The sequence below is a fragment of the Lepisosteus platostomus genome, chromosome 4 (assembly GCF_059453375.1).
Source record: "Lepisosteus platostomus isolate fLepPlt1 chromosome 4, fLepPlt1.hap1, whole genome shotgun sequence".
Classification (NCBI taxonomy): Eukaryota; Metazoa; Chordata; class Actinopteri; order Semionotiformes; family Lepisosteidae; genus Lepisosteus; species Lepisosteus platostomus.
Window position 1 is genome coordinate 2,810,929 of NC_142614.1, and position 13,623 is coordinate 2,824,551.

Consider the following 13,623-nt stretch of genomic DNA (forward strand, 5'->3'; position numbering starts at 1 on the left):
CCTGGAAGGCATTCCTCCTGGACCTTTCCTGGACGGAGCGGAAGGGAGCAGGGAGCCTGCGGTCATGTTAATAATAATAATAAAAAAACTTTGTTATATAGTGCCTTTAAAGGTGGCTTCTCAGAGCGCTTTACAGAATGACAACAACAATAAATAAAAAGAATACACAAGATGAAACACAATTACAATATATAGAGGAGACCGTGGATGGTGGTACTAAGAGAAGCAGAGGGGTGAAGAATGGAACCAGTGAAGTAAAGGCTTTTCTAAAGAAGAGGGTTTTGAGTCTGGATTTGAAGGAGTTTAGAGAAGGTGGCTCTCTGATATCCTTGGGGAGAGAGTTCCAGAACTTGGGGACATAACAGGAGAAGGGCCTGTCACCCATACAATGTAGACGGGCTTGGGGGACAGTAAGGAGAGCAGAGTTAAAAGAGGTGGGAGTAGGGCGATAATAGTTCAGACAGGTACTGAGGTGCCAAGGCATGCAGAGCCTTATAGGTGAGCATGAGGATTTTAAAGTCTACACGGAATTTGACCGGAAGCCAGTGCAAGGACTCCAGGACTGGAGTAATGTGAACACTTGCACTAGACCTGGTCAGGATTCTGCCTGCTGAATTTTGGACATACAGTACTACAGTTTGTTCAGAGTAGATTTAGATACCCCAGCGAGTAGAGCATTACAGTAGTCAATTCGAGAGAACACAAATGTGTTGATCAGCTTTTCAGCCACAGTTAGTGATAGCACAGGGCGTAGTCTAGCGATATTTCTGAGGTGAAAAAAAAGATGTTTTGACAATATGCTGCGCATGTGGGTTGGATGTTAAGCCAGAATCGAATATAGCCCCAAGGTTATATGTTGGACGTTGGACTCCCTTGCTCTGCCCAGAACTAGTGTGCTGGGCTGATGCTCGGTGTGATTGCATCCCCATCCGCACCTCTCCGGTTTGCAGAAAAGAAGCCAAAGTGCTTTGTGACAATGAGCGTTACTAGAGGCTGGGGTCTGGATGCCTGTTCTCTTCCAGATTTTGTATATTCCTGTATCAAATCCCTGGGTCAGTTTGTGCTCTGACACTGTCTCAGGTGATTAGAAGTCCAGTTGGCCAAAAGGCTCTTGTAACCTGAACACGTTTTAATGGGCTGGGGTCTGCAGTGTTGCTGGGCTCACCTTCTTGCTGAAGTTGCAGTTTCATTTGAACCGATGCTCTTTGGGCTCTCGCAGGCCCGAAGTGAACAGGGTTTGACTTCAGGTGAGTAAAGGGGCTGAACTGGTTGGATCGGATCAGTATTCAAATGTCGTTTTGACATGACTTATGAACGGGGACCTCTATTGAGTTTTAATCTGGTGTAGAGCACAGCAGTGTCTGCAGGCTGGGGCAGGCAGGGGGTGTCAGGCTTGGAGTGGGGTAGGGTTCGGATTGAGGGCTTTTCTCGTATGGTGTAGTGTGGGGGGGGGCAGTGTAGTTTCTGCAGAGCGTTGTAGTGTGAGAGTGAGCTGGGCAGGTGTACCAGGAGCTCCTCGCTGTGGTCCTAGCTATGAAATCTGATGTGCGCTCTGTTCTCTGTGCTGTGAGCGCTGTGCTGTTCTGCCTTGTGTGCTTTGTGCAGAGAGCTCTGTCCTATGAGCTCGGCGTAGTGGTTTGTTCTGTGCTCTGTGCAGCGTGCTGTGTGCTCTGGGCAGCATGCCGAGCGCTGGGAGCGATGCGCTGTGCTGCGTTAGCGCGCTGAGCAGGTGTGCTGTGGGTGGCTGCCTGGCTCATGTCTGCCGACTGGCAGGTAAACACCAGCGCTGGCCTCTGCACACACTCACACACTCCCACGGCTGGCAAGCGGCGATGGCGCTGTGAGATGGGACACTGCTCTCCACTGGCGGGTCTCTGTCCCTGAGCTGGGGTTGGCATCGGTGCGCTGAGCCCCCACTTTGCAGCTCCAGGAACACTTGTGGGGAAACTGAAGGAGACTGTGAGCTGGAGGAGTTTAGTTCAGTTTCTCCCCGGTTTTGAGGCTCACAAAACCAGAAAAGGTCCCTAATTGAATTCTTAAGGCGTGTGTGAGACATGTGGGAGCTTTTCATGTTTTCTGTTTGACCAGAAAGTGAAGGGGGCGTCTGTTAAAAGATCTCTGAGGGCACAGGGACAGAGTGTCCTTTCGACATTAAAATGAAATCCTGTGTGTCGTGTCCTGGAAGAAGGAAAGGCAGAGTTTTGTTTGAGTCCTGGTTGCTCGTGTGGCAGGGATGGCTCGGATGCCAGGGTAGTAGCTGGCGTTGCTGTACTGATGCCCGGCTGGGTCGGGTCGGGTCAGGCCTCTGGGCTTGGAAACCCCTTATTCCTAATCCTCCTGCGCCGGGATCTTCTGGAGCGTCACCTGACGGAGTGTTTCAGCCGTGGAAGAGCAGACGGGGAACTGGGCTTTGATTTCCTTCTGTGTTGTCTTTTGGGTTTCATCCCCGCGCGGGAGCCAGTGTTTGGGGATCACTCTGTGTTCGTCCTCCTGGAGGAAATCGCCCCCTTATCCCCCCTCCCCCACCCAGGGGCTACAGAGTGTGTGGGGCTGGCGGCGCCGGTCTCTTCGTGGACCTGTGGGGTGACTCATGATCCTGGGGGTGCCTGAACCCGCGCCCCGGTGTCTGTCCAGCTGGAATCCGGCCGCTGTCGGTTGTTTCATCGTCCCACGGGGCTTCTCTCGCCGGGCGCAGGGGAGGTGGTGAGGTGGACCCCTCCGACATGCGGGCGCACGTCGTGCCCGGAATAGGAGAGTTTCCTTCTCGGGGAGCGTGCTGCTCCAGCAGCTCTGAAGCTGCAGCCTCCCTGCTCCCTGCTCTCTTCTCCAGGGAGGATGTGTCTGAATCCAAACCACAAAGGGCCGGACTTCTCCTCTGCTGCGCTCTTCTCCTGCGTTTGGAAAGTGTTTAGTCGGAGAAGGAGGTTTGCACTCGGGAGGGCAGGGCGTGCTGGTCGAGTCTCCTCTCTGTGTCTTGCCTGGTGGGGCCGCGCGCCCCGTCTCTCTCTCGGCCCCCAGCTGGGAAGGGGGGCGCGGCAGCCAGGGTCGCTGGCGCGCCGAGGGGCTCGGCAGCTCCGCTCCGCCGTCTCGGCCCGGAGTTGCCGACTCAGGCAAATCTGCGCGCTGTGGCGGAGTCCCGAGCGAGCCTCAAAGCCACAGGAAGACCGCAGGAGGAGCTCGCCCGGCACACAAATGACAGCAGCACATTCTTCTTGTGGAAGCTGTGGCTTCCTGTCTCTCTGGGCTGGACAGGCGCAGCGCTGGAGCGGCAGCAGAGAGCGGTCTGAAAGGACTGTGTGTTTCAGCTTTTTCCAGTGCCCCCTTCCTTTTCTCTGTAGCACAATGCGCCACGCATTTATTTTTAAACCGCATTCTTCGTGGTGCAGGCGTCCCGGAGGGGGCTGGGAACAAGGCCTGGGAGCCAGCGAGCGCAGCAGACTCCGGCGGGGAGCTGGGCCTTGCGAGAACAGGAGGGACCGTTCCAAGTCTGCGCTGGAGAAGACCCTGCAGTTCTGTCCTTTTCCGAAGTTAATCAGGATGGAGCGGCGCTGAGCGCTCCGGCCCTCCTCTGGATGATCAGCCGGCAGATGTTTCGGGGAGGCAGCTGTTTCCTGTGATTGTTGTCTCCAGACGCAGTTGAACGATTTGTCCTGTGTGGACAGGCTGTGATCAGGGCAGACTGAAGGAAGGGGCGATTCCTCTAGATTCGTTCCCCGGTCTCTAACCTCCTAAAGCCACGGGCCCCTCTCCCAGCTGGCCGTGCCCAGTGGCCTGCAGGACACTTCTCTGTTCTGCCACCTGTGCTGCCCTGTTCCTTCTCTGGGGAGCTGTCCCCTCACGCGATGATCAGGGAATGGGGCGGGAGGAGTTCATGTGTGTGACGAGCTCCTGCTGACACGTGGGCACGCTGTGCGTGAGCGAGCCCGTCCGAGGGGCAGGGCGCGGTGGGCGCTCGTCCCAGGGATGAATCCCAGCCTGTGGCCCCCCCATACACGCGTGGGTGCACTTTGACCTTGTCGGTGAGCGTGCCCAGTGACCAGGGGGCGAGGCAGATGGGAAAGTGCTGTCTGTCTCCAGTACAGGCCCCAGCGAGGAACTCAGTGGGCAGAAACTCCGCCGTGTCTATGCTGGGCTCGTGCACAAGCAGGGACTTCCACGGATGCTGCAGGGAGGAGGTCTTTGCAGAGGTTCCTCTCATGAAGAGTAATGTGTCACTATGGTCTCTTTTCCCTTAGCTTTTATTTCTCGTTCCTTGGGGCCGGCTGGCCTCTGGGCCCTCTGCTCGACACGGCAAGCCCCTTGGGGAGCGATCGAAGAGCGTGGGGGCTGCTGCTAGCAGCTCTGCGGCAGTGCGCGCCCCCATTCCCCTGCCGGAGGTCCCCGATTACAGCACCTCACTTCCCAGCGAGCCGCGCAGCCCAGCCCCTGAGAGGCTCCAGATCACGTTTCCCCGGGACAAAGGCAGGGTATGAAGAGAGGCTTATATTCCCAGAGCTCCCTGCAGTTAGAAGTGGTTTTCTTGTTGCTGGTTATGCCAGCCAAGTCTCTGCACTGGGGGGGGGGAGAGAGGGGGGACAGAGGAGGGGGGGGAGAGATAGTGGTGCTGTGTTTCCCAGAGAAAGAGTATTCTTTGGGGGTGGATCCTTGCTTTTTTGGAAAGAATCCCGTGGTTTTTTCCCCTTGTGGACTCCTGTCTGTAGAATCACCTGTGTTCAGCATTTATTCACTCCACCTGCATGCCGATTTCTGAGTGCTCCCTCCTCATCTCCTCCGTGCCCACCTTCCTTCTCGTGCTGCCAGGCCGGCTGGGGTTCGCCTGCCAGGCCCTCCTCCGTCTCGCCGGCGGGGCGTGTCGAATCGGAGCGTCCGGGAGAGGTGCGCTTCTGTAGGGTGGCCCCGTGCGGCGGGCCGTCCGCGTTCCTTAGTTCTGCTGGGCTGGCCTGGTGTCCGATGCCCTCGGTGGTGCATGCAGGCCGGGGGCAGGCGGTGGGGGGTGTGTGTGACTGCAGCGGGGGCGCGGGGCGCAGGGTGAGCCCTCTACCAGACGGCCGGTTTTCAATGGTGCCATTGAGGAGGCAGAGAGCCGGGCAGGAGCCGGAGCCTGTGAGTCCCCTTTGTTCTGCAGGGAGTTTCTTTCAGCCCCACCCCCAGCACTCCTGCGGCTCGTTCCCATGGTGCCTCTGTGTGTGCGTGAGTGCCGCTCGGGGAGGGGCTGGCGGCTTTGTCCCCACAGAGCCCCTGCTGTCGTGGTGGAAGCTTGGCGAAGTCTGTGTCACCGCGAGCCTGGTATTCCAGAGAAGGGGCTTTGTTGCACTTGACCAGCGAGTACCCTGGGATCCTTATTGCTGTGAACGTTCAGTGAGTTTGATCAGTTCAGGGAGTTAGGACTAGCGGTGTTTGAAGTCACCCCTAATGTGAGGCTACAGCTGATGATTGCAGGCTGAGGTGGAGCCCTGAATTGTGCACCGTAATCTAGCTAGTGCTTTGTATAAACTCGGTGTTACTTCCTTTGGTTTCAGTACTACACTCTTAACGAAATACCCCAGCATTGTGTGGCTACATCAGTGGGGTCTACAGCAGACTGTGCAGCTCGTGAGCTAGGTGTCTTGAACACGAAGTCTGTTCATGTCAATATTTTACTACACCTCCTCTTTCGGGGTAGTCTGCTAACTGCATGAGTTTCCTAAGTGTGCCAGAGTCACCATCACAGACGTCTGCCAGAAAGAGCTGTCATTCTGATCTCTGATGGTACTGCAGCAATCGGATCAATTCCTAGATCAGGAATCCACCTTTCATGAAAGATTTCACTGGGCGCCTTCGCCTTCTGCAAGACTGTTGTTGAACCTGTTATATTGGAAGTTCTGGTTTTACAGTATGTGTCCCAGCTGTTGGTGACACGGCAAGGAAAAGGCAGATCCTGTTGACTGTCCCCAGAGGTGAATACCATACAGAAACTCTTTCGGTTTCACTGTAATGAATCTCTCCTATACTTCTTGTGTAGCCGAGTGTCAGGCTGATCTTTTTGTGCACAGGTCAGCTGTTCCCAGTTTTCCAATTGCTGGGTAAAACTCTGGTTTAATGTTTCGTGCCTCCTGCACGATGCTCGCTGATCGTTTATAAATACGATTTTGTGTTTCTTTGGGTCCTGGTGGAAAATATCATCTGGTCCTGGTGATGTATGGATTTGAAGATCTGTAATTTCCCATTAGGCCACATTTCCCCCTGGCCCTTACCAGCCATGGCCTCCTAATAATCCCCCTCTCTGAACTGGCTTCATCACTCTGCTCTCCTCCCACTGAGAGCTGGTGTGTGGGGAGCAGACTGGAGCATCATCCAGGTGGGGCTGCACACTGGTGGTGGTGGAGGGGATCCCCATGACCTGTAAAGCACTTTGAGTGGAGTGTCCAGAAAAGTGCTATATAAGTGTAAGCAATAGTTTCTTTGTCAGCCTTAGGCAGTTCTAAAATAAGTTTTTTCTTGCTAGGAATTTTAGGATCTTGTTTTTCTGTTGTGATAGTGACACAGCTTGAACCGTTTAGCACTCGTGCGGAGCTCTGCGCCGCGGTGTCCTCTGTCTGGATTTGAGAGAAGTGTTGGTACACTTGAATTTCCGCTGTCCTCTGCTGCTTCCATGTCTGAATTTCCTCATTCTGCCCCCCCCCCCCCCATATTGTGTCAGATTTCTGCCCCCAGGCCTCTCTCGTTGTGGAAGGTGGAGCGTTTCACTGCACACGATGGGAGGGGTTGGGCTTCATGCTGATCCCCTCTTTACAGGGCGTCAGAGGGAGCAGTGCTGCGTGGGACACCCCTAGGGGGCGCTAGGCAGGGCTGTGTGCCCCGGGGCAGGCTGGGGGTGGCAGTAGTGGCTGTGTGAGCAGGGAGTTTGGAGCGGAGCTCCGTCAGGGCTGCGTTCGTAAGTTCCTCGTTATGTCGCTCAACCGGTTTGTCAGCAAACAGTGACCAGGTCCTTCTTCTCTTTTGTAATCGGCTCACAGTGCAGGGGGGCCTGTTTGAACAACGTGCCTTTGTGAGGGAAAGCTCCGAGTTCCCACGTTCGCTGCAGGACAGCCTGGCTGGGGGGCGCCCTGGAGGCTGACACGCCACCTCCCTGGCTTTCACAGCTCCTCCGCAGGAGATACTCTGGTCTGTCTGCCCCGACGACTAATGAACGTGACACACAGGCCCTCCGGCAGCAGCAGCACCAGCAGCACAGCAGTGCAGGGCATCAGTGAAAGACCACAAGGACAGGAGACCGCTGATAGTAATACTTCATTACACTTGTACAGCTCTGTTCTGGACACTCCACTCAAAGCTCTTTACAGGTCATGGGGATCCCCTCCACCCCCACCAGTGTGCAGCCCCACCTGGATGATGCTCCAGTACTCTCCCCACACACCAGCTCTCAGTGGGGAGGAGAGCAGAGTGATGAAGCCAGTTCAGAGAGGGGGGTTATTAGGAGGCCAGGGGGAGATTTGGCCAGGACACCGGGGTTACACCCCTACTCTTTTCGAGAAACGCCCTGAGATTTTGAATGACCACAGAGAGTCAGGACCCCGGTTTTGAGTCTCATCCGAAGGACGGCGCCTGTTTACAGTCTAGTGTCCCCGTCACTATATTGGGGCATGAGGACCCACACAGACTGCAGGGTGAGCGCCCCCTACTGATCCCACCAACACCTCTTCCAGCAGCGATCTTAGTTTTTCCCAGGAGGTCTCCCATCCAGGTGCTGGCCAGGCTCACACTGCTGAGCTCCAGTGGGCTGCTGGCTGTGAGTGGGGTGATAGGGCTGTATGCGATGGCCCTTCAGGCAGGCCCGAGCCTCCTCCCTTCCCACATCAGAGTCCTGCTGCGCGCCTCTGTCAGCCCTGGCACTCCCCTCCCGAGTCCCCCTGGCCAGGACACTTCCACTCCTGTCCTCCACTCCCTGCCACGCTGGCCTGACTCCCCGCCCCGTGTGCCAGGGTGGGGTCGATGAGCTTCCGCCAACCGGCCGGACAGGAGGGGCCGATCGGTCTGTTCTCCGGGACCCGTGAGCGTGCCGGGGCGCGCCCCCTTGGGATCGCCCGCGGGTTTGGCGGCGCGATCCCGCTGTTGCTGTTGGCGGAGAGAAGCCGCCTGCGGGAGCGGCGTGTTTTTCTTGCGGCTTTGTTCCCTGCTGCTGATCCGGCTCGTCTGAGGACAAAGGGCCGCGGTCTCTCTCGTGGGGTTGCGCCACGTCGCCCTGGGCGGCCGGAGGCAGGTGGAACGCAGTCTCTGCCGGGCGTGTCTGTTTGCAGCCCTGTTTGTATGTGGGCAGCCAGGTCGGCTTCACTGGGAGAGAGAGCTGAGGGGGGCAGCTCGGCCCCGGGCAGATTCTGTTGAGTAGACTGCCAAGGGCTCACCCAGAGCCTGCGCCAGCTGCTCTCCGTGTCACGCTGGGGTCTGCGGTGGGCGCCCCGGGGGGTCTTGATGAAGGCGGTAGGCTTCCCTCTACCGCTGAGCTGGGCCGGCGACCGTGTGTCGGGACAGAGCCGTGTGTGTGCGCGCGCCGGTGTGTGCACACTGTGACAGGGTGCTGGGAAGTCCACCAACGGTTCTCTGCACAGGAGTAGGGTTCGAACCTGGGGCAACAGGGTTAACAGTTCCGAAAGGTAGAATTGATCAAGTTTATTTCATTCATGTTTTTTTTTTCTACAAACAGCCCCGAGAGAAACCCAGCTGAGGGAGAGGGTTTTTAATGCGGTGGGAGGGGGTTACTCAGTTAAGACGGAGAGCTGTGGCAGGGTGGGGGGGGGCGTGTCTCGTCACAACAGCAGGTTTCTTCCAGGCTGCCTTGGGCATCTCGCTGGCATCAGGAGGAGAGAGTCCGTAGGTGTGTCTGCTAATTCAGCTTCATTTGCATGATTAACCCTCCTGCACTGTTTGTCTCAGTAATTAAAGAGCTGCTCCAGCAGGGGGGGGGGGGCTATGAGGTCACCTTTGCCACCACGGTGTAACTGTGTCGTATTGAGTAAGTTAGAGTGTACGAGCGTACAAAACTGGCCACATGCTAAAAACCCTTGTTTTCATTCCCAAGAAAATCCCTGTCGTTTCCCCCAAATTCCCCTCCCCTCCCTCCAGGGCATGCTTTCATAATTCGGCCACGCCAGCAAGCCGGCGATTTCTCACTGACAGCCTTCCCGCTGGCTGAGCTTCCCGGGAATCGGCGGATTTCGGGGTGGGGGGGCAGGTTCCGTGCGAGACGAGCGGGGTGGGAGAGGAGGAGAGAACCAGTTGTTCACGTGTCCCGTGTGTGCCTTTCTCAGGGCGCGGAGAAGACGCTGTGGGTCCAGGGCGCAGGCAGAGGAAGGACACGGCTCTCTGCTGCTGCAGACCAGAAGGGTAAGATTCCAGGGCTTGTTCTGTGCTGCGCTCCCCTCTATTGTGGGTGGCCAACAGGTGTGCTGTGGGCCACCTGGTCTGTGTCCCAAATTACTCCGAAAGAGAAAAATGAGCAGAGAGTCTGTGACTCTGGTCGTCTTTCCCAGAGGAACCCCGATTGTGTCTAAAGGCGTAGGTCATCTGATACTTTTTTGCTTTGTTCTGTTGAAATCAAGTACCTGTTGTAAAGCTGCTGGGCCTGTGCTCTTTCTGAGGCTCAGTTCTGTTTGGGATCTGTGACAGTGGTGGTACTGTTAAGTGTTAATAACTTGTATTTATGTCTTATCTGAACAGTGGAGGGGTTCTTCACTTGCAGGTGGAGAAGCAAGAAATGACTGAGCCATTTAAACTCCAGGGGGATCCCGAATTGAATGTAGCAGTCCTCAGCTTGAGCTTGAGCCAGGGCCCCAGGGTTTGGCGAGATCACTGTCTGAAGCATCACCCTGGCTTATTCTGCAGCTTCAACCTCAGAGTGATGCATTATACCTCTGCGCCCCCCCCGCGTCACAGTCAGGGGGCATCGTCTGGGCACACTGGTATTAACAAAGCAGACACGATGGTAGCAGAAAGGTGTTTTCTCGCCCAGATGCGTCAGCTTCAATGCTTGTGCCTGGCAGTGGATGTCTGTTTTAGGTGCTGCTGTCTCCTCACAGTTGGGGGTGAGTGCCGTTGCGGTGCATTGGGAGAGCAGCTCTGAGCCTCCGCTCCTGTTGAGAGTAGAGCTGTTTGCCCCGATCTGTCATTCAGCCTGTTCCTGTGATCCTTCCTGTCCGTGCCGTCACGGCGCGGACTGCGCCACGATGCTGCTCTCGCGTGCTCGTCTGTGCAGGAGCGTGCTGGGGCCACCGGGCGGCAGGGTGGAGCCCGTGCACCTTAAACACCAGACACACGAGTCCGCAGATCTGCAGCTGCGCCCAGTGCCGAGGGAGACATGGGTGTAGCTGCAGTCTGGGTTTTATAACTCGCCGGGGAGGCTGTGGAGCCAGAGCCAGGCCTGGGGAGGCCGAAAGCTGTTTTCGAAGCGCAGCGAAAGAGGCTGTAATGTGAAATGGATTCTAAACAAAAGCGATGCTTTCTCACTTTTTAGGTGAAAAGAGAAGCTTTCACAGTGAATCCACGCCAATATGTTGGCCTACGTGAGAGATAGATAGCTGTTGATTTAAGATGCGGTAGCAGAGGCAGTTTTAAATTTGTTAAAGTGCGTGGGTGTGCCGATTTCAGACCCTGCGGAGATGAGGGTCTGGTAGACGAGGCTGATCCAGAGAGACACGGTGGCTCGGCTCTTTCCTGCGTTGCTGGGCGGTTGTGTGATTGTGTCTGCGCTGTCAGCTCCTGGCCGTCAGCTCGGAGTGCACTTGCTTCTGGCTGTCGACTGGAACTCTGTGCCAGCGCTGTGCCTCATTGCTCCCGCGGGCACGCTGTGGCTGTACTCCGGCTCTGAGGACTTGACAAACATTAACGGGGTGATGCTCGTGTCCGAGTTTAGGTCGGTTCAAGACAAAGGGCAGCGTGCCCTTCCCGAATATCCCAGAGTTGGCACGCGGCAGACAGGTTACAGTTACACAAGACACATGAGTTGTACACATGACCTCCCTGCTTCTCTCTAGCTTGTTAGCAACTTTTTGAAAGCCTTCACATCTCATCAGATCTTCCCCATCCTGCTGATGGCTGACTGAGCACCCTGTGGCAACAGCCTGTGCCCCCTCCCGTGTTCAGGGCTAAGCTGGTATAGCCTGGCTGTCTGTAGGAGCTGGTGCCCTCCAGCATTATTTCGCCTGATGACAGAGGCATCAGTTAAAAAAAACAAAAAATAATGCGTTAGCAGCCTTGCTGTCAGACAGCACTTGTTCTCAATTTTAAGCCTCTTTTGTGATGCTTATAAAAAATATGTTTTGGAATAATGGTTGAAATAATGAAATGTCACAGCCCTGCCTTACATAAACAAGCAGCCTGGACTTCATTTCAGCCGTGATAATCTGGCACAAAATGGAGCAGGCACAAACACCTACTGTGCTCTGACAGACTGGGGGCAGGTTTGCTTTCCAGTTTTGCCCTGCTCCTCGGTAGAGCTGCAAAACAAGCAGAGACACACTTCCCAGCCTGCTGTCTCTTCAGGTGACACATTTCCTCATATTGCGTGCACAGTGTGGATATGTGAGGGTAGCCCTGGAAGACATTTTTTATGCTTTAAATCTTATTAGGTCCCCAGTAGCAAACAAAATGCTTGTGATCAATAGTGTAAACCACAGCAGCCAGGCAGCCTGGAGGATGGGGCAATCTGATCCTGACCACAGATGCTCTGTTAATTCGGGTGTCTGTGCTGGACACAACACAGATACGCTCATGGGAGCATTAAGGTGTCAAAGTGCGTAAAGGGTAAGAGAAAGTACCATCGGTCAGCATTTTTTTTCCTTTGGCACAGAAGTATAGACTACACTGTACTGCAGTGTGCTGCGGAGTGAAAGACTGCACTGCACTGCTGTGTGCTGCGCAGTGATAGACTCCACTGTACTGCTGTGTGCTGCGCAGTGATAGACTGCACTGTACTGCTGTGTGCTGCGCAGTGATAGACTGCACTGTACTGCTGTGTGCTGCGCAGTGATAGACTGCACTGTACTGCTGTGTGCTGCTCAGTGATAGACTGCACTGTACTGCTGTGTGCTGCGCAGTGATAGACTGCACTGTACTGCTGTGTGCTGCGCAGTGATAGACTGTACTGCTGTGTGCTGCGCAGTGATAGACTGCACTGTACTGCTGTGTGCTGCGCAGTGATAGACTGCACTGTACTGCTGTGTGCTGCGCAGTGATAGACTGCACTGTACTGCTGTGTGCTGCTCAGTGATAGACTGCACTGTACTGCTGTGTGCTGCGCAGTGATAGACTGCACTGTACTGCTGTGTGCTGCGCAGTGATAGACTGCACTGTACTGCTGTGTGCTGCGCAGTGATAGACTGCACTGTACTGCTGTGTGCTGCTCAGTGATAGACTGCACTGTACTGCTGTGTGCTGCGCAGTGATAGACTGCACTGTACTGCTGTGTGCTGTGCAGTGATAGACTGCACTGTACTGCTGTGTGCTGCGCAGTGATAGACTGCACTGTACTGCTGTGTGCTGCGCAGTGATAGACTGCACTGTACTGCTGTGTGCTGCGCAGTGATAGACTGCACTGTACTGCTGTGTGCTGCGCAGTGATAGACTGCACTGTACTGCTGTGTGCTGCGCAGTGATAGACTGCACTGTACTGCTGTGTGCTGCGCAGTGATAGACTGCACTGTACTGCTGTGTGCTGCGCAGTGATAGACTGCACTGTACTGCAGTGTGCTGCGCAGTGATAGACTGTACTGTACTGCTGTGTGCTGCGCAGTGATAGACTGTACTGCTGTGTGCTGCGCAGTGATAGACTGCACTGTACTGCTGTGTGCTGCGCAGTGATAGACTGCACTGTACTGCTGTGTGCTGCGCAGTGATAGACTACACTGTACTGCTGTGTGCTGCGCAGTGATAGACTGCACTGTACTGCTGTGTGCTGCGCAGTGATAGACTGCACTGTACTGCTGTGTGCTGCGCAGTGATAGACTGCACTGCTGTGTGCTGTGCAGTGAAAGGCCTGTCTCTGCCCTGACGGTCTGCCCGTTGGGTGTCTCAGATCTGGGAACTGAGTGCCAGCTGTCTGCTAGGCTCTGTGTGTTTTTGTCAGGATCCCAACAGTTTCCTTGCCTCCATTTGATTCTTTTATTTTTTCCACCACCATTGAAGCTGAAACTGAACATGTCAGGACATTCCTCCCAGTGCTCCAAGAGCCTACTGACAATTTTGTGCTTGTCCTGCTCTGCTTGCCCGTCTGCCCTGTCTGCTTGCCCTGTTTGTCTGTCTGCTTGTCCTGTCTGCCCTGCCTGCTCTCTCTCGGGGCTGCCCTGGAAGTTTCTTAAAAAAACAGCCCCTGAACCACTGGGAATAGCGAGAAGGGGATTAAGGAGAGAAAACAGCAGAGCAGGGGGAAATGAGGACAAGAGGCAGAGGGGCGGAAAAGCCGCAGTTGCACAGAGGCGAGTCTCGCAGGAAAGGGGGATCTGCAGTTGCAGTCAGAGAGGGGTTTTCGCCCTACACCCCCGGGGTGCGAGGGAGAGAGGCTGGGGGTTTGTGCTTGCCGCTGGGTGAGGCTGGCTGAGGCCCCTGCTGTCTCGCTGTCTGCATGCCTCCTCCTGCCTGAGCTCAGTCAGAGTC

General features: G+C 55.5%; 1 protein-coding gene across 12 annotated transcripts in view; it reads left to right on the forward strand.

Annotated features, from left to right (window-relative positions):
* Window positions 1–13,623, forward strand: part of sipa1l3 (signal-induced proliferation-associated 1 like 3) — a 48,852-nt gene that overhangs the window by 9,914 nt on the left and 25,315 nt on the right. For 9 of the 12 annotated variants that reach the window (XM_088627585.1, XM_088627588.1, XM_088627580.1 and 6 more), the window contains exon 2: window positions 9,285–9,360. The exons of 1 other annotated variant lie outside the window; for it this stretch is intronic. The gene's annotated coding sequence lies outside the window, so the exon portion shown is untranslated. Of the gene's footprint in view, window positions 1–8,505; window positions 8,852–9,284; window positions 9,361–13,623 lie in introns of those variants that run through there. 2 more of the 12 variants (XM_088627582.1, XM_088627587.1) reach the window with 1 other exon arrangement.